This window comes from Pelophylax lessonae (assembly GCF_965119305.1).
Source record: "Pelophylax lessonae genome assembly, chromosome: 6".
Classification (NCBI taxonomy): domain Eukaryota; kingdom Metazoa; phylum Chordata; class Amphibia; order Anura; family Ranidae; genus Pelophylax; species Pelophylax lessonae.
This window is the reverse complement of record NC_138773.1, coordinates 214,307,530-214,327,805: the sequence shown is the minus strand read 5'-3', so window position 1 is coordinate 214,327,805 and position 20,276 is coordinate 214,307,530. Positions and strand designations below refer to the sequence as shown.

Here is a 20,276-nt window from a genome sequence, read left to right as displayed (position 1 = left end):
GTCAGCTGGGGAGCCAGTGCGTGTGACAGGCGGCTCTGATGGCCGCCGGCCACTCGCGATCTCTCCCCGCTGACAGAGAAGGACGGACGGCTGATGTAAACACAGCCGTCCGTCATTCTCCCTGAGATGATCACAGAGACCATGCGATCCTGCTATATAGGATCGCATGTCTCTATGGTTATCTCACAAGCCAAACCCCCCCACAGTTAGAATCACTCCCCTAGGCTTACATTTAACCCCTTGATCACCCACAGGGTTAACCCCTTCCATGCCAGTGTCATTATTACAGTAACAGTGAATATTTTTTAGCACTGATTACTGTAGTAATGTCACTGGTACCCCCAAAAGTGTCAAAAATGTCAGTTAGGGGTCCGATCTGTCCGCCACAATGTCGCAGTCCCGCTAAAAAACGCAGATTGCCGCCATTACTAGTAAAAAAAAAAAAAACAATAAAAAATGACATAAATCTTTCCCGTAGTTAGTAAACGCAATAACTTTTGCGCAAACCGATCAAAATACGCTTATTGCAATTTTTTTTTACCAAAAATGTGTAGCAGAAAACAAATTGGCCTAAAATGTTAAAAAAATGTTGATTTTTACATTTTTTTGGGGGGGGGGGGGGAATGTTATACAGTATAGCAGAATGTGAAAAATATTGTTTCTTTTTCAAAATTGTCACTCTTTTTTTGTTTATAGCGCAAAAAATAAAAACTGCAAAACTGCAAAGGTGATCAAATACCACCAAAAGAAAGCTCTATTTGTGGGGAAAAAGGGACGTCAATTTGGTTTGGGTACAGCGTCGCATGGCCGCGCAATTGTCCGTTAAACTTACGCAGTGCCCAATTGGGCCTGGCCTTTAAGCAGCAAAATCTGCTGGTCTTAAAGTGGTTAATAAAGGGGCTGCTATGGTCAGTTAAACCCAAAAATAAAGATGTATTGGTGTGAAGTTATTTTATGTCAAAAAAATTGGTGAAGGGAAATGGCGGTGGTTGGGTAGGTCATGGCAGCCGTAACATTGGGCAATACCCCAGGCAATGATCATTATTTGTGGCTACAGGCGCTGACAGTGATCGCAAGAAAAAAATCCAACAGGTTGATTGCACCAAAGTCAACCTATGGATCGACTTCAGTACAACCAGCCTGCCGGCCCATTGATGGATCAAAATTCAGCTGGTTCCTGCTGAAGTTGCTGAATTGTGATCTGTCTATGGTCTGCTTTAGATAAACCTATTATTTATGTTAATTGTGTATTGTATCCTTTTAAAAGGTAACAGTTCTTTTATGGGTTTACTAAAAATGTCAGCTGCATGTGAGAAAGTTTTGCTTCCCATTATAACACTTCTAATTCTAATTTTAGTTCTATACTAACACCCACTTTCAAATGACGTTTTTTATTTTCTAAGCAGAAAGAATTTAGCAAAATGAGCTGTTTTACACATTTTAGAACTGGTATTTAGGAGCTAACAACTACTTCTGTTTTAGAGCTAATAATAGAGCGTGTGTTCAGTTCTGTGGAATTAGGAGGTTAATCATATATCGATAATACACACTGGTGCCCCATTCTTCATTGTGGAACTAAACTCAGCTTCCTGTAAGTGCTTCAGAAAATTTCAGCATCTCTCCGAGAGGCGGGTATGGGAAGTACTCTGTAGTATTATAGAAACATTTTCAAACTGGCAAGTTTTTTTGGGTTTTTTTTTTTTTAGACAAAAGGGCACACCTCTGTAACCGCTCTGTCACCAGAGGAAATCAAAAAGAGGAAGATTTACATACAGCCCTGTCAGACATTTTTTTTTTTTTAACAAGAAAGTTTCTTTGTGTGCTGCAGAAAAAAGTTTAAATAATATATTCAAAATGATTTAACATGGACATGCATCACATGGGATACTGACAAATCAAAGGTAGGATTGATTTGTATGTAAACTAGTTTAGCAAAGATATATTACTGTTCTTAACTGATGACAGAATCATTTTGCTTGCTTTGGGTTTCTGTGTGTCTTCATTGTTATTTTCTTTTTTTTTTTTTCTTTTAATCTAGCCCCCAAATAGAAATAATTGCTTTCAAATTATGATTTCTTAATGATAGCATTATTAATACATATCATTCAGTATGCTATGGTTATGATTGTTCTTATTTCTTGCTTGAATGTTTCAAATATATATTTTAAATTTAAAAAAAGGATCAAAGTCTTTACCAAGCAACTGCAGATCAGTTAGTTTAACTTTTATGATGGGGAAGATACTACAGAGTTTGATTAAAAAAAAAGTTAATAGAAGAGTTTCTGCTACAAAACAATATTTTAAGCAATAGTCAGCATAAATTCACGAAGGACAAAGGCTGGAAAACGGAAAAATATTTTTTATGTGAGGATGTAAGCAAAAACTTAAGCCAGTCATAGATGGATCAAAATTTAGAGTCCTTACCAAGTAACATCAGTTAGTTTGACTTCTATGGTGGGGAAGATACTACAGAGTTTGTTGTAAAAAGGTTAATAGAAGAGTTTCTGCTACAAAACAATATTTTAAGCAATAGTCAGCATAGATTCACGAAGGACAAAGGCTCGAAAACGAAAAAATATTTTTCATGTGAGGATGTAAGCAAAAACTTAAGCCAGTCATAGATGGATCGAAATTTAGAGTCCTTACCAAGTAACACCAGTTAGTTTAACTTTCTATGGTGGGAAACATACTACAGAGTTTGATTTAAAAAAGTTCATAGAATTGTGCTCACATGCCACCATCTAACCCCCTCGGGGGCGAGATGGTTATGTACACTAACTATGATATGGTATAATTATATTGTAACCAAAATATGTAGATTTTGACAATTTCCACTGTAACACCATTGAGTAGTCTGTTTTCGTACTATTTCGTACCTCATTGTTTGCTTAAAAACCTTTTTTTTTTTTTTAATAAAAAAGATTGGAACAGAAAAGAAGTTTGTAGAAGAGTTTCTGCTGCAAAATAATATTTTAGGCAATAGTCAGCATAGATTTGCAAAAGACAGAAGTGAGCAAACAAATCTGATTTCTTTTTATGAGAAGGTAAAAAGTTAAGCCAGCCATTGATGGATCAAAATTTGTCAGGTTCCTGCTGAACCGGCCAAATTTCGATCCATCTATGGGCAGGTTGGTTGTCCTGACATCGATCTATCAGTGCCACTGGCTATAGAAGTGGTCATATTCTGACGGTGGGGAAAGCTCCCGTTGTCAGAATACAATAGCGCAGCGGGAGAGGTTCCCTCATCAACAATAACTGTGTAGATCATCAACAATGACTATGTAGATGGGGGGAATCAAGCAATATACATTCCTTCAAACCGTGGTTAAAGGAAAGAAAATTGCATAATGTATGGCCAGCCTGAGACAAAGGACTGGCTGTGAATATAGTATACCTGGACTTTGCAAAAGCTTTTGGCATAGTTTCCCACACACAGCTAATGTGTAACTTAGTCTACAGGCTTAGAAAATTAAGTTAATAGATAGAAAACTGGCTAAAATACTATATTCAGGGAGTAATGAATAATTAATAAGGATTAATGGGTGTACGAATATATACGAATAGGGATGGAGGTGTGTTACCTATAAAGCAGTCTCAGACCCTGCTCTCTTTTATTCACGGAGTAATGAATAATGATTCATATCCTGAATGGTCTATGGTTATTTGTGGTGTACCCCAAGGTTCAGTGTTGGGACCCTTATCTCTTAACCTATTTATAAATGATATAAAGTTTGAGATTAAAAGTACCATTTCAGTGTTTGCAGATGACACCAAGCAATATAATAAAGTAATGTCCTTACAGGATGTCTACAGCTTATAAGCAGATTGGATATTTGGATAATGTTTAATTGGATAAATATGTGGCAAATGAGATTTAATGTTGAGAAATGTAAAGTTACGTACATAGGGGCTAAAAACATGCATGTATCATACATTCTAGGAGGAGAATAACTAGTAGAGCTGGAGGATTGGGGAATGAGAAGAATCTAGGTGTTTTGGTAGATTATAGACTTAATAATGACATGCAATGCTAAGCTGCAGTTTCCAAAGCTAGCAAAATACTTTGTTGCAATAACCAACCACCGACCGACCGCCCGCCGCGTTTTTACTGCGGCAGGCTTGCTCGGCTGCGTGAACCGACGTAGTACTAATGTCAGTCGCACGCATGGTGCTGGGGGGCAAGCGCGCGCCGCCAGCGGTGCGCTCCAGCACCCACTAGGCAGCTGGGATGCTGAGGCATGGGGTTGGCGGCACCGATTGCCGCTGGCCACCTGCGATCGCTACCCGCTGAGAGAGACGAACGGTTAGCTGTTGTAAACACAGCCAACCCTTCTCTCTGAAATGATCACAGAGCGCCTGTGATCCTTCTATATAGGACCACAGGTCTCTATGGTCATTTCTCAAGCCCCTCCCCCCACAGTTAGTAAACACTCTCCTAGGTTCACATTTAACCCTTTGATCAACCACTAGTTTAACCCCTTCCCTGCCAGTGTCATTATTACAGTAACATTGCATACTTTTAGCACTGATTACTGTAGTAATGTCCCTGGTCCCCCCAAAAGTGTCAAAAATGTCAGTTATGAGTTTCGATCTGTCCGCCGCAATGTTGCAGTCCCGCTAAAAATCGCAGATCGCCGCCAATACTAGTAAAAAAATAAATAAATAAAAATGACATAAATCTTTCCCCTAGTTTGTAGACATGATAACTTTTGGGCAAACCAATCAAAATACGCTTGTTGCGATTTTTTTTATCAAAAATATGTAGCAGATTACAAATTGGCCTAAAAGGGTGAAAATAATGGATTTATACATTTTTTTTTGGGGAATGTTATATAGCAGAAAGTGGAAAATATTGTTTTTTTTTTTTCAGAATTGTTGCTCTTTTTTTGTTTATAGCGCAAAAAAAAAATCGTACGGGTGATCAAATACCACCAAAAGAAAGCTCTATTTGTGGGGAAAAAAGGACATCAATTTTATTTTGGTACAGCGTTGCACGACCGCACAATTTTTCGTTAGAATAACGCGGCCTGGTCATTAAGGGGGCAAATGCTTCTGGTCCAGAACCAGTTAAAAGAGGTATAGACTCCAGAGAAAGATATCATTTTGCCCCCTGTAAAAATTATTAGTAACAACTCAGGCTTTGTTTGATCCACTGTTGCTTTGGCACGGCACATGATCATCACCAGCCATTTGATGGCTTGAGTTTTGTGGAAAGTACCTGTGACAGTTATCATTCATGGCATTCTTTGAATGTAACTGTTTCTGGAAACAGTAAGAGCAATAGGTGTAGTTCCACTTTAAAGTGGAACTAAACCCTCCTATCCTTTTCAGCCAAGGAAGCTGCCATCTTAGTCGCTGTTTGATCTGCAACTGCCATGTTGCTGCACCCCGCCTTTTGATGCTTTGACAGTTTGGTTGAGAGCATCCCTGCATGCCTTAACCTCTTAGCGCCGGCATCTCCTGGCTCTTTAACAGGTTCATAACGAGGCGGGGCGCGGCTTTGCATCACTTAACCGCCATGATTGGCTGTCATGGCAGTCATGTGGTCTGAAACTCGAAAAAAGCTTTCGGTTAGGCGATGGTAACTGTGCTGGAAGCACGCAGTGCACACGCTCTTAGCACAGGTGTATGCACAGTAATTCACACAAATATGCAGCCCGGCCCTGAGAGGCCACATATTTGCTTACAGCCAGCGCCAAAGGGTTAAAAGAGAAGTACGGGTTTACAAAAAAACAAACGTACATACTCACCTAGATGGCTGAAGCATCGATCATATGGTGCAGCTGTCCCCCACTGTCTGTACACCGAGAACTGAGCGATCAAAGACCACTGATCGCTCAGTTCTCGGTCTTCAGTGAGCAGAGAGCAAGTGACTGTCAGTCCCCGGCTCTCTGCTCTGCCCCTCCAGTACTCACTTGAGAGCTGAGCTGTGGAGGGAGGGGGTGGGAGCGGCTTGCTCAGGCTCTCAGCGGCACGCCGAGAGGCTGAGCCAGCTGTCAGTCAGGCATTTGGGTGGATCCCGACACTGTTTTCGGGATCCCTGCAGAGCCTGGACCCGCTCTGTGATGTCAGTGGCAGCGGGTTGTGGCCTGCTGTCGTCTGAATCTGGGAAACAGGAGTGCAGAACTAAATGCACTCCTGTGATCCCCAAGAGAAGTAGGTCCAAAAAAGCTTTGGCCATGCTTTTTTAAAAGTAACTGTTTTCTGAAACGTAAATTGATGGATTTAGTTCTGTTTTACCTGTTTTGGGAAACAGTTACATTGAAAGGTTTAGTTCCGCTTTAATAAAAATAGTTTATGCATGGCTAAAGTCCACCCTGTATGGTTCCAGGTTTGAAGTCAGAAACCTTTAGATATATGTAGGGTTTATCTTTACTTGTTTATATAAGTAAAGATATCTTTTAAAATCAACAGAATATCTACTTGTAGTACAACATAAGGGTAGGTTTTCTGTGGTGTGTATTTGGATACAGTTAACTGGTAATGCAATTTAAAAATAGCCCATGTGGTGATCTGATTCAAAGTGAACTTAGCTGAACAGTAATTTAGTATATTTCACAAAATTATTTTAAGAGGTGCACTAAAAATGTGTCAGTTCTTAGTCTATGGGAAAAACAGCATGTACAACTTCAGCTCTAGGCCATTAACCACTTCTGGACCAGAAGGTTCTACCCCCTTAATGACCAGGCCATTTTTTGCGATACGGCACTGCGTTACTTTAACTGACAGTTACGCAGTCGTGCGACACTGTACTCAAATAAAATTGATGTTCTTTTTTTCCCATAAATAGAGCTTTCTTTTGGTGGTATTCAATCACCTCTGCGGTGTTTATTTTTTGCGCTATAAACAAAAAAAGAGTGACAATTCTAAAAAAAAAAAACACTATATTTTTTACTTTCTGCTATAAAACACAGCCAATAAAAAAATTTTCAAAAATCAAATTTATAATTTTAGGCCAATATGTATTCTGGTAAATATGTTTGGTAAAAAAAACTTTAATAAAAGTATATTGATTGGTTTGTGCAAACGTTATTGTGTCTACAAACTAGGGTATTAGATTTATTTATTTTTTTACTAGTAATGGCGGCGATCAGCGATTTTTAGTGGAACTGCTACATTGCGACTGACACCAAATTGACACTTTTTAGGGGACCAGTGACATTACTACAGTAATCAGTGCTAGAAAATATGCACTGTTACTGTACTAATGACACTGGCAGGGAATGGTTTAACACCAGGGGCGATCAAAGGGTTAAGTGTGTCCCTAGGGGATGCTTTTTAACTGTGTGGGGGATGAACTCAATAGATGAACACAGAGATCTGTGTTCCTGAATAGCAGGAACACAGGATCCCTGTGTTCATCCGTGACATATCGGCAATCTGCCTTGTTTACATATGCAGAACGCCATTCTGTCTCTATGGGGAGCGATCGTGGGTGGCTGGCGGACATCACGTCTGCTGGACACGCTGATTGGCTCCCCCTCTGGCCAATCAGCTTGCACACGTGCTTGTACTGGCAATTACACGGAACGACGTACAGGTACGTTGCTTCACATAATAGAGCCGACCTGCCATGGCAGCTGGTCGGCGAGTGGTTAATACATTTTAGTACACACAATAAGATAAGAGAGGGAGAAACATTATTGGAGAGAGGAAGACAAGGGTATTGGGTAGGGGGAGGAGATTGTCTCCCCTCTGCTTCATGAAGCCACAGTTTTTAGTCCTGAAGGAGTAAGATACAACCCAACCCACTATTGGGAAGCTAATGGTATCTGATCCTAATCTAATCAATCTGGCGTCCAAATCTGCCAATACTTCTCCTCCTGATCTTTCAAAGGTTTTCCCATTTCTTGTCATCACTTGTGCATGCTGCATATCTGTGTTACTGAACATCCCTCACCAGCTGTGCAGGAATTACAGGAGGCATTTATCAATCAAATTTGGCCTTATGTCCAGTACAGGGCACTGTTTTTTTAAATCGTCTGCTGTGGTGTTGGTAACTGGTCAGAGGTTTAAACAAGTACAAAACAACTTTTTAGTTATTGGCTACTGTGCTGGCAGTTTTTAGCAGTTTTTAACACAGGGATGGCATTACAATGCTACATATGTTTGTGAATGATATGTCATCGCAACGTTGATTGCCAGATATACTAGCATTTGTGTGGGAATACCATGGAGACAAAAGATTTCCCTAATGAAGATGGAAGCCAAGGTGACAGCAGAGGGTAGTCCTGGAAGTAGAGTTAAGTGACACATTTTAGAAAAACTGTCCACCACCACCCAGATAACAGTGGAGCCCGCTCAGGGATGTCGTTCTGAGATAAAATCCATAGAGATGCAGCGCCAAGGCATATCTGGAATAGGTAGAGTTAAAAGGAGACCTGCTGGAGCAGACCTAGAGGACTTAGACTGCACACAAATGGAGCAAGCCTGGACATATTCTTCAACATCCTTCCGGAGTGAGGGCCATCAGTAGTAACGCTGCAGGAAGGCACAGCTTCGTTGCACGCCAGGATGTCCAGAGAGTTTAGAGTCATGCACCCTTTTGAGAAGCTTGGGGTGAAGGGAGGACACCACAAAGGTCTTTCCAGGAGGGATACATGGAGACTGAAGGTGAGTGGAGGCCAGGAAACAATTGGCAGGAATAATAGGCTCAGGTTCAATATGACACTCCGAGTCGGCAACGTCAAATAATCTGGACAAGGCATCAGCATGAGCATTCTTGGAGCTGGGCCGGAGGGTGATGTCAAAATTAAACCTGGCAAAGAAGAGAGCCCATCATGCTTGCCTGGGATTCAAACGTAGACGGAGGTTCTTATGATTGGTATAGACCAGAATGCAATGAGGAGACCTCTCCAGTAGATGTCGCCATTCTTGCAGTGCCAGCTTAATAGCCAGATCCCAATCCCCAATGGTGTAATTTTTTTCTGCATCAGAAAATTTCTTAGAGAAGAATGCACAGGGACGGAGCTTACTGTCATGCATTTGGAGAAGGATGGCTCTCACTCCCAAGGATGAAGCATCTACTTCCAAGAAGAAAGGCTGAAGAATGTCAGGACATTTGAGAATAGATGCAGAGAGGAAGGCCGTTTTGAGCTTGTGGAAAGCCTCGACAGCTTCAGGAGGCCAGGTTCTGGCATTGGCGCCCTTCCGAATCAAAAAGTTATGGGCGCCACCAGTGAGGAGTAATCAGGGATGAACTGGCGATAGAAATTAGTGAACCCCAAGAACTGTTGCGTAGCTTTTAGACCAGAAGGCTGAGGCCAGTTGGAGATGGCCTGAAGTTTGGCAGGATCCATAAGCAGCCCTTTATCTGTGACTATTGTGAGGGATTAGCTCGGTAGCGGGTGTGGATAACCCCTTTTGGGGGGGGGTTCGTCACACAGGGAGATAGCCGAGGAGTGGTTGAAAACAACAGTTTATGGTTTATTCGTCCAATTTCTTCAAAACAGTGCATGCAGCAAAAACATCAAAATAAAACAAAACACAAAATAAATCCTGGCCACTGTGGGCGTCTACCTTCTCACACACCGGAACCTATCTAAGGAGTCTTCCCAACCTACTCTTTGGGCAGACCCTGCTGGTTCTACAGCAGACACTCAAATGTCCATTTGTGTTTTCTTTACACAGAAAAAAATTCAACACCTCACCTTTAGAAGTCTCTCATCTGACTGCTCTCCCCAGCTTACACAGCCTCAGGAGACAGCAATCAATAGACTCCCTTTGGACAAGTTATAGAGATCTTAATTGCCTCATTCTGAACAGCTGAAAGTGTTCTCAACTTCCGTACACCTTCCTGCCTACCTCTGCAGCCGACACCTGATAGCAATTAGTGAATTGTCTAAACCAAGCAGAAATATATCTCCCGTCAGTGACAACACCCATAGATTTTCCTGACTTCCTGTCACATACCCCCCCCTCTTGTTTCAACCCTAGGGTTGGGACACAGGTTGACAGGCACGCATGTGCACGGGACAAACCATCTGCATTCCCCATTTGAACACCGGGGCGATGCGTTACCACAAAACTAAACTCCTGAAGGGCCAGAAACCACCTATTTATTCTCCTATTGGTCTCCTTGTTCTGTGCCATCCACTTCAATGGGGCGTGATCCGTCACCAGTTCAAACTGTCTACCCAGGAGGTAGTATCGGAGAGAATCCAAGGCCCATTTCACCGCCAAACACTCTTTCTCAATGGTGGCATAATTCTCTTCATGGGCCTTCAACTTTCGGCTGAGGTACATAACAGGGTGTTCTTCCCCATTGATAATCTGGGACAGTACAGCTCCTAAACCCACATTTGATGCATCTGTCTGGACCACAAAGTCTCGTGAAAAATCAGGCGACTTTAAAACTGGCTGGCTACATAAGGCCTGTTTTAAAGCCTGAAAAGCTGTTTCTGCCTCGGGAGTCCATTTGATCATGACAGACTCCTTCCCTTTGGTCAGATTGGTCAGGGAAGCAGCCTGTGAGGCAAAATGGGGAATAAAACGGCGATAATAACCTGCAATCCCCAAAAATGCACGAACCTGTTTCTTGCTGGTGGGACGTGGCCAATCCTTAATAGCTTCAACTTTGTTTATTTGGGGCTTGATTAGACCTCTACCAATGGTATACCCCAGATACTTCGCCTCTTCTAGCCCAATGGTACATTTTTTTGGATTGGCTGTAAACCCAGCTTTCCAGATGGAATCCAACACAGCCTGAACTTTTGGTAAGTGTGAGTCCCAATCCTCACTGTGAATGACCACGTCATCGAGGTATGCAGCAGCATAGGCTAGATGAGGCCGAAGGGTCTTATCCATGGTGCGTTGGAATGTGGCAGGAGCATTCTGTAACCCAAAAGGCATCCTCCGATATTGGAAAGATCCGTCTGGAGTTACAAATGCTGTTTTTTCCCTGGCCGACCCCGAGAGAGGAATTTGCCAATAACCCTTGGTAAGGTCTAACGTGGTCATGTACCGGGCAGTGCCTAGGCGATCAATTAGTTCATCTATGCGGGGCATAGGATAGGTGTCAAACTTAGTGATTTTATTCAGGCGGCGAAAATCATTACAAAACCGCCAACTTCCATCTGGTTTGGGCACTAAGACAATGGGACTGGACCAATCACTATTTGACTCTTCTATCACCCCCAACTCAAGCATTTTTTTTACTTCCTGGCGAATGGCATCTCGCCGGGCTTCTGGAATTCTATAAGGCTTTAACTTGACCTTATCCCCTGGGGTGGTGATAATGTCATGTTTAACTCCCGAGACCCAACCTGGCAGGTCTGAAAACTTCTCCCTATTACGGAGCACAAATTCTTTAACCTCCTGTTTCTGAAGTTTGGACAGAGTCTCTGCTATCCCAACTTCAGGGACAGCCAGGTGAACTGGAGCAGAAACTCGGGTAGTCTCAGCGACCAAGGACTCTCTATCCTTCCATGGTTTTAACAAGTTCACGTGATAGAGCTGCTCAGGTTTTCGTCTTCCTGGTTGGCTAATTTTATAATTCACCATCCCTATTTTCTCCAATACTTCATAGGGCCCCTGCCATTTGGCTAGGAATTTACTTTCGACCGTGGGGACCAACACCAACACCCTATCACCAGGTGCAAAAGAACGGACCTGGGCCCCACGATTGTAAATCCTTTGTTGAGCCAACTGGGCTTGGGCTAAATGTGCCTTCACAATCGGCATCACTTGGGCAATTCTATCTTGCATTTGAGCAACATGCTCAATCACACTTCAATGAGGGGAACTCTCACTCTCCCATGTTTCCCTGGCAATGTCAAGTAGGCCCCGGGGGTGCCTCCCATACAGCAACTCAAACGGAGAGAACCCTGTGGATGATTGGGGAACCTCTCTTATGGCAAACATCAGATAAGGGAGCAGATAATCCCAATTCTTTCCGTCTTTATCCACCACCTTCCTCAACATTTGTTTTAACGTTTTATTAAACCTCTCCACTAACCCATCTGTTTGAGGGTGATATACTGAGGTACGTAACTGGGTCACTTTCAGGAGTTTACAAAGTTCTCTTGTCACCCTGGACATAAACGGGGTGCCCTGGTCAGTTAGGATTTCCTTAGGTAGACCCACCCGGGTGACAACTTGAAATAACTCCTTGGCTATGGTTTTAGCAGAGGTATTTCGGAGAGGAATCGCTTCTGGGTAACGGGTGGCATAATCCATTATCACCAAGATGTGCTGGTGCCCTCTTGTGGACTTCAGTAAGGGCCCAACCAAATCCATGGCGATCCTCTCAAAAGGAACCTCGATAATGGGCAGGGGTACCAAAGGACTACGGAAATGGGGCATGGGTGCATTAATCTGACACACTGGACAGGAAGAGCAGTACAATTCCACTTCCTTAGTGATCCCAGGCCAATAAAACCTCTGGGTGATTCTCTCCCGGGTTTTTTCTGCTCCCAAATGTCCCCCAAGAATGTGCCCATGGGCCAGTTCCAAAACCATCTTGCGGTACGGTTTAGGCACTACCAGTTGCTCAACAGTGTCCTCTATCCTCTGTGACACTCGATATAAGAGGTCCCTCTCAATAATGAAGTAAGGGAGGGCAATCCTCTCGTCAGGGTTAACTAGCTCCCCATCTATCTTCACTACATTCTCCCGGGCTCTTAGCAATGTGGGGTCCCTCAATTGCTCAGTGATAAAATTTTCTCGGTGCACTTTAAGGTCATCCAACCCTAACGGCCGCTGTTCCTCTTCTGAGGTAGCAGGCTCCTCCCTAGGGACTGGTGTTTCCCCGGCTAAGACTGAGCACGGAAACTCAGGATAATCCTCACAGTTAGAGGATTCTGGAGTAGATGGTTCAGGCTCAGAAGAACCACCTACTGGGGAATCTGGGCAATCCCAGAGTTCCCAGAATTTTGGGAAATCCCTTCCCACAATGGCGTCATGTGGCAGTTTGGGAACTAAACCCACTTGGTGACACAAGTTACCGAGGGAGGTTTCAAAGGAAACTGTAGTCACCGGATATTCTCGAGTGTCCCCATGTACACAAACTACCGCCATTTTCCTAGGATGTACGTTTTTTTTCACCACTAGATCACTTCTCACTAAGGTAACCAGGCTACCTGAATCCAACAATACCACAACATCTTTACCATCTAAACACATTCTATATAAAGGTTTCTCATTCCCCTTTACTGCAGTGTATGTGGTTGCAAAAAAGGACTGTCGTCTCTCTGTCAGAAAGTCACAATGCATGGGTTCATCATCCACTGGGCAAACCGCTGGGCAAACTGCTGCTACATGTCCCTCTTCCCGGCAACGGTAACAAATCAACCTTCCAGTCCTCTCCTGTGGGATGGGTCTTCCAGGTCGCTCTCGCCAAACATTAGTAGTAGTCCTACTAACACCTCGAGTTGCTCTTTGGATCCTCTCTCCACCCCCATCCCCTGACGCAGTCTTACTTATAGGTGGGGAGGGTCTGGTCTTGGGGTGAAAAGTCTGTGCATCTCTGGAAAAAGAGGTCAAATTCTCAGTTGTTAGGTACCTTTCGACCAGGTCTACTAATTTGTCTGCGGTTTCCGGACCACCATGGCTTACCCATTTCTGCAGGGTGTTAGGAAGAGACCTAAGAAATTTGTCCATGACTACTCGCTCCAAAATTTCTGGTCCGGACAGAATTTCTGGCTGCAGCCATTTCTTAGCCAAATGGATGAGGTCATACATCTGCGACCGGGGTGGTTTCTTCAGCTGATAACTCCAATTGTGGACCCGCTGAGCACGGACATCCAAGGTTACCCCAAAACGTGCCAATATTTCCACTTTTAATCGATCATAGTTTTTTGCATCTGCAAGTTCCAAGTCAAAATATGCCTTTTGGGCTTCTCCAGCTAATAGGGGGGCCACTAGTCCAGCCCACTGTTCTTTAGGCCAACTCTCTTTCTCCGCTGTTCTTTCAAACGTGGTCAGAAACATCTCAGGGTCCTCATCTGTAGTCATCTTTGGCAATAAGTGGTTTACCCGAAAAGTCGGTATGTTACTGGCCTGACTCCCAACCTCGGTCTGCTGTCTCTGAAGCTGTTTCACAATGGCCTCCATTTGCTGCTGGTGTCTCTGTTCCACGCCTTCAATGGCCTCTCGGTGAGCTTGTTGTTGAGCTGCAAAGCTCCGCTGAAAATCCGCATTTGCCTGCTGTTGAGCTGCATTTGCCTGCTGTTGGGCTGCATTCGATATAATCAGTTGTTTCAGTATTTCCTCCATTTTTTTTTTTTGGGTTTACTTTAACTGCCCGCGGCACTCCACCATATGTGAGGGATTAGCTCGGTAGCGGGTGTGGATAACCCCTTTTGGGGGGGGGTTCGTCACACAGGGAGATAGCCGAGGAGTGGTTGAAAACAACAGTTTATGGTTTATTCGTCCAATTTCTTCAAAACAGTGCATGCAGCAAAAACATCAAAATAAAACAAAACACAAAATAAATCCTGGCCACTGTGGGCGTCTACCTTCTCACACACCGGAACCTATCTAAGGAGTCTTCCCAACCTACTCTTTGGGCAGACCCTGCTGGTTCTACAGCAGACACTCAAATGTCCATTTGTGTTTTCTTTACACAGAAAAAAATTCAACACCTCACCTTTAGAAGTCTCTCATCTGACTGCTCTCCCCAGCTTACACAGCCTCAGGAGACAGCAATCAATAGACTCCCTTTGGACAAGTTATAGAGATCTTAATTGCCTCATTCTGAACAGCTGAAAGTGTTCTCAACTTCCGTACACCTTCCTGCCTACCTCTGCAGCCGACACCTGATAGCAATTAGTGAATTGTCTAAACCAAGCAGAAATATATCTCCCGTCAGTGACAACACCCATAGATTTTCCTGACTTCCTGTCACACTATGTAGCCTAGGAAAGGAAATTGGGTTTGCTCGAAGAGGCACTTTTTTAACTTTGCATACAAGCGGTGGTCCTGAAGACGTAGAAGAACCGTACAAACATGCTGGCGATGAGTGTTCAAATCTGAAAAAAAGGTGAGTATGTCATCCAGATACACAATGACACAAACGTGTAGGAGATTAGAAAAAATGTCATTAACAAAGTTCTGGAAGACAAGCGGTTTTCCATTCATCTCCCTCTCGAATCCTAATCAAACTGTATGCTCCATGGAGATCTAACTTGGTGAAAATTCGAGCATTTTGTAGCCTGTCAAAAAGTTCTGAAAGCAAGGGTAATGGGTACCAATTCATAATGGTGATGGCATTGAGACCTCTATAATCAATGCAGGGCCAGAGTGTACCATCCTTTTTCTCCACAAAGAAGAAACCAGCCCCAGCAGGAGAGTTGGATTTAGTATAAATCCTTTCTACAGATTTTCCTGGACGTACTTGGACATGGCTTGAGTCTCAAGGATGAAGAGAGGGTAGACTCGACCTTGGGGTGGTGAAGTCTTGGGTTTGAGATCAATCGCACAGTCATAGGGACAATGAGGAGGCAAACTGTCAGCAGCTTTTTTGAAAAAGACATCTTGAAAGGCCAGATAATGCTGAGGGAGCATTGGAGAGGTAGTGAGGTACACGGAGAGATGGAAATACCTTAGGGAGACAAGTCTGATGGCATTGCGACCCCCAAGATAACACTTGGCCAGAGTTCCAATCCAGATAGGGTGAGTGTTTCTTCAACCATGGAAGCCAAAGAATGATGGAACTAGAAGACTTGGGAAGTATCAGGAAGGAGACTTCCTCACGATGAAGGACACCGACATGCATGGTGATGGAGGTTGTTCTAAACCGTAGGGGTCCAAAGGCCAGGGTCAAGCCATCCACTGCCGATACAGACAGAGGCATAGCCAGGGGAACTAGAGGAATGCCCAATTTAGTGGCCAAGGACTGCTAAATGAGTCCACACATGCAGAAACTTAATACGAATTCAGGGCCGAATGAATAGAGACGGGTATGACAAATTGAGGGTAAGTGGCGGAGTTCAGATTCTGATCTAGATTGCCTCCCTCTAAGCGACCTAGACCTGAGAGTTTCCCGGACAGACAGGGCAGGATTTTATCATCGGACCACCAGCACCGCAGTAAAGACACAGGCCGCGTCTCAGGCGACGTGACCTCTCTTGTGGAGTGAGAAGTGTCTGACCTAAATGCACGGGTTCTTCATAAGCCAACACTGTGGGCGAGATGGGTTGTTCAAGAATGTTCTGGACAACAGGAGCGAAGTGACCCACCGGGGGGTGACATGACGCAGTCCTTTCCAGATCTCGCTCCTGGAAGCGGACTTCGATTTGGATGCTAAGGGCAAGATGCAGGGGTGGACACAGGGGCTGGAATGGAAGGAGAGTGAGTAGGCACAACCTGCAGCTGATCCAGACGAGAAGAAAGTGCCTGCAGACACTGCATAATCTGTTTTTGATAAGCCTGCTGAACGTTAACTCTCTGCACCAAACTCTGAAGTTGATCCAGAAGGGGCTGCAGTATCTCCAAGGAGCTCATGGCCTGAGCAAACTGTGGCCATGAGCCTGAGCGGATCTGTGATAGTGAGCCCTTAAAGGATCCCCAGCTCAGGATTCCCCAGGGCGCAGAGTCTAAGCCCCAGCCTGCTTTTTCACCAGGGACCCTGATGGTGGAGATGGACTTGCAGCAGGCTGGAACCAGGTCGCAGCCCCCAGGTAGGCCCAGCTGAAGATGTGGAGACCGCTGGTGTGTGCAGAGTAAGCAGCAGACTTTAAGGATATCCAAGGGACAAGCCGAGGTCAGGACAGGCAGCAAACGAACATAGACAGAAAAACGAAGCCGGGGTAGGTACACAGGAAATTAGATCTAATAGCCTAGGGGTATTGTCAGGGTACCAATAGCAGGAGGGCTCTAGGACCCAGTATCCGTCAGAATAGGAGAAGGGCTCTAGGACCCAGCAGCTTTGTCAGCCCCTCACCTGGGCCTTTATAAGGGAGCCAGCCCTTCTCTAAGTGCTGTTTGATCTTCACCTTCTACCAACATCCTGTTTCCTGTTTCCTGTGATTCCTGGTTCCTGACTCGGCTTGTTACACCTCCATCTCCAGCTTGCTTCCTGACTTTGACCTCGGCTTGTTTAACGGATCTCCTCTGCCTGCTACCTGTCCAGACCTTGGCTATCACTTGACCTTGTCTCCTCCGCTACCCACCTGGCATCGAACCTTGGCTTGAATCAACCACCCTCTGTCTCAGCGATCCCAAGTACCTGCTTCATCTCACAGGTGCCACCTGCCTGTAGTAACCACGCAGCACAACAGCGGTATCCCTGAACCCTTTTCTGCAAGCAACTCTGCAGGCGACCTGTGCGACTTTGGGCCTAACTCCTCCTGTCTCATCTCCAGGGGAGTTTGGAACTTAGCTGCAAGGGAAGCCCTCTCTCCATTGGCCTCCAGCACTTGATACCTGATAGGTATACAGATGGGAGCTCAGAGAACAGTGAAGTTGCTCAGGCAAGGAGGACTGCACTGAGCATGTGTATATAGGGAAGCAAACAGGGAGGTAACCCAGGAAGAAATAGAAAGGGAAAGGATATAAACCCACAGTGGAGCAGGCGACGCCCAAGGGTGAACAGAGAAGCCAAACAGCACATGTGAAAAGAAGCAAGGTTGAAGCATGCAGAAAGAAAGTAAGAGTATACAAATAAAACTACAGGCTGACTTGTGACATCATACTGACAATAGGAGTCTGGATCCACCTCCCTTCCTTCTCCTCTCTGATTATTAAACAGACTGTAGACAGGATCTGAAACTTTAAATTAAACTACAGCAGCAGGAGGGGAAAGGGGCAGGCACTGTCACAGGAGCAGACAGGCAGGGAGGGAGGGGGGAAAGAGAACAGAGGAGGACAGGAGGGCTGTGGATGACAGAGGCACGTAGACTGACCACGGTGTCAGGGCCCAGCAGCCATGGTATACCGTGGTCTGTTTACAGAGGGAAGAATATAGCCAGGCAGGATCATCCAGGTATTTAGGTGATAGAAGGGGCCAAATTACACAGCACAAGCTGTATAAAATGCTTTAAGGGAACAGGATCAATATTTTTATTTTTTTTTTAGGTTAACAAACGCTTTAAAAATAAATTCTGCCGTTTCCCCTTTAACTAGTTCCCATCCGCGCTACAGCCTATATACGGCTGCAGCGCGGACTTGAATTTTCGGGAGGCCGTTTTTAAACGGCCTCCCAGTGACACGCCCCCTGCGCGCGAGCGCGCAGCGGGGAGAATCTGTGTCGGCCGTGTCCCTTGGACACGGCCGATCACAGATCGTGGTGAATGGCCAATCACAGCGGCCATTCACCACGTGATCGGATAATCCAATGAGAGATGATCTCATATGTAAACATATGAGATCATCTCTCATCGCCGGCGCTCCTTCCTCACACGGAGCCTGCAGTGTGAGGAAGGAGGGAGAGCTGCACAGCACCAGGGACAAAGAGACATGTAATCAGGGCACTGATCACCAGTGCCCTGATTACTAAAAGGTAAAAAACATACACAGTGCCCCCCCATCAGTGCCCACAGTGCCCGCCATCAGTGTCCCCCATCAATGCCCACAATCAGTGCCCATAGTGCTGCCAGTCAGTGCCCATCAGTGCCTGCTCATCTAGGCACTGATAAGCACTGACTGGCAGCACTATGGGCACTGAGTGTGGGCACTGATGGTGTTGCCCATCAGTGCTCATCAGTGCTGCCCATCAGTGCTCATCAGTGCCACCCGTCAGTGTCCATCAGTGCCATCCGCCAGTGCCCATCAGTGCCGCCTCTCAGTGCCCATCAGTGCCGCCCGCCAGTGCCGCCTCTCAGTGCCCAGCAGTGCCACCTCAGTGCCCAGCAGTGCCACCTCTCAGTGCCCAGCAGTGCCGCCTATCAGTGCTCATCAGTGCCGCCTATCAGTGCGGCCTATCAGTGCCACCTATCAGTGCCGCCTATCAGTGCCACCTATCAATGCCGCCTATCAGTGCTCATCAGTGCGGCATATTAGTACCTCCTCATCAGTGCCCATAAGTGCCACCTCATCAGTGCCCATAAGTGCCACCTCATCAGTGCCCATAAGTGCCACCTCATCAGTGCCCATCAGTGCAGCCTATCAGTGCCCATCAGTGCCGCCTCATCAGCGCCCTTCAGTGAAGGAGAAAAATTTATTTTCAAAATTTACTCACAGAAAATAAGAAAAACTTTTTTTTTTTTCAAAATTTTCTGTCTTTATTCTTTTTTTTTGTAAAAAATAAAAAACCCAGAGATGATTAAATACCACCAAAAGAAAGCTCTATTTGTGTGGAAAAAATGATAAAAATTTCAAATGGGTACAGTGTAGCATGACTGCGCAATTGTCAGTCAAAGTGTGACAGCGCTGAAAGCTGAAAATTGGCCTGGATGGGAAGGGTGTTTAAGTGCACAGTAGGCAAGTGGTTAAAAATAAATAGTTGCCAGTCGCCATGACTGACGTCGCCTTCATGACATTATCAAAAAGGGGCTGGGCATGGGTGACCTTAAAATGATGCCCCCCCCCCTTAAAAAAAGTTAATTCGCATTTTCTGAAAGTGCACCAAACATGCAGCTTGCCAAAAATGCACAACCCAATAGAAAGTCTATAGGGTCTATAGCACTTAGAAAGTCTATAGGGTCTATAGCACTTACTACTGACCACTGAACTCTGTGTCACTTACTACTGACCCCTAAACTCTGTCTCACTTACCACTGGGGTGGAGAAGGCTTTGGCCACTTATGAATGGCTGTCCAAAGTTAGAGCTTTCTGATGGGGATCGCTCAGGTGGATTCAAACTTGCTTCTGAATACACCTTAGCTCATTTCTAGTAAGAAGGTTGGGGTTGTATTTTTTTGGTCTGATGTTTACCATATCTTTTCTTCTGAATTAACGCAGTGGGGTCACCCAGGGGGCCACTGAGCATGAGAACATCTTCACCCCCCCCCCCCCCGCTCACAACGTGACAACCAGATTTCTTTCCCTGCCCAGCTGACCCAGGCTTTAAGCTTCTGAGGGAAGGGGGGGAATCGAAGGACAGGAGAGATCAGAGCTCAAGGGGATAAGGTGGTGGAGAGAAGATACAAAACTGCAAGAAAAGTGCAGCCCAGAAGACAAGACTGGCGGCGAGCACACTGCACACCCCATCAGCTGCCTCTGCTTCCTGGTTTTAGTAGTGAGATGCTGCCAGGGAAAGTGAGGCACGTGCCTGCTCTAGCTGCCTGCTTGGGTGTGCACCTGTTAGGGTGCCAGGAAACCAGACCACACGGGGATGCAGGTAAAATATACAGTTTATTGGAGAAAACAAGAATAATCACACAGCAAGAGTGAGGAAG

At 45.0% G+C, this 20,276-nt stretch overlaps 1 protein-coding gene across 2 annotated transcripts in view; it reads left to right on the top strand.

Moving 5' to 3' along the window:
- Positions 1-20,276, top strand: part of ITGB2 (integrin subunit beta 2) — a 156,686-nt gene that overhangs the window by 11,293 nt on the left and 125,117 nt on the right. Inside the window, exon 1 of one of the 2 annotated variants that reach the window (XM_082262385.1) lies at positions 1,742-1,902. The exons of the other annotated variant lie outside the window; for it this stretch is intronic. The gene's annotated coding sequence lies outside the window, so the exon portion shown is untranslated. Of the gene's footprint in view, positions 1-1,741; positions 1,903-20,276 lie in introns of those variants that run through there. 2 annotated transcript variants of the gene reach the window in all.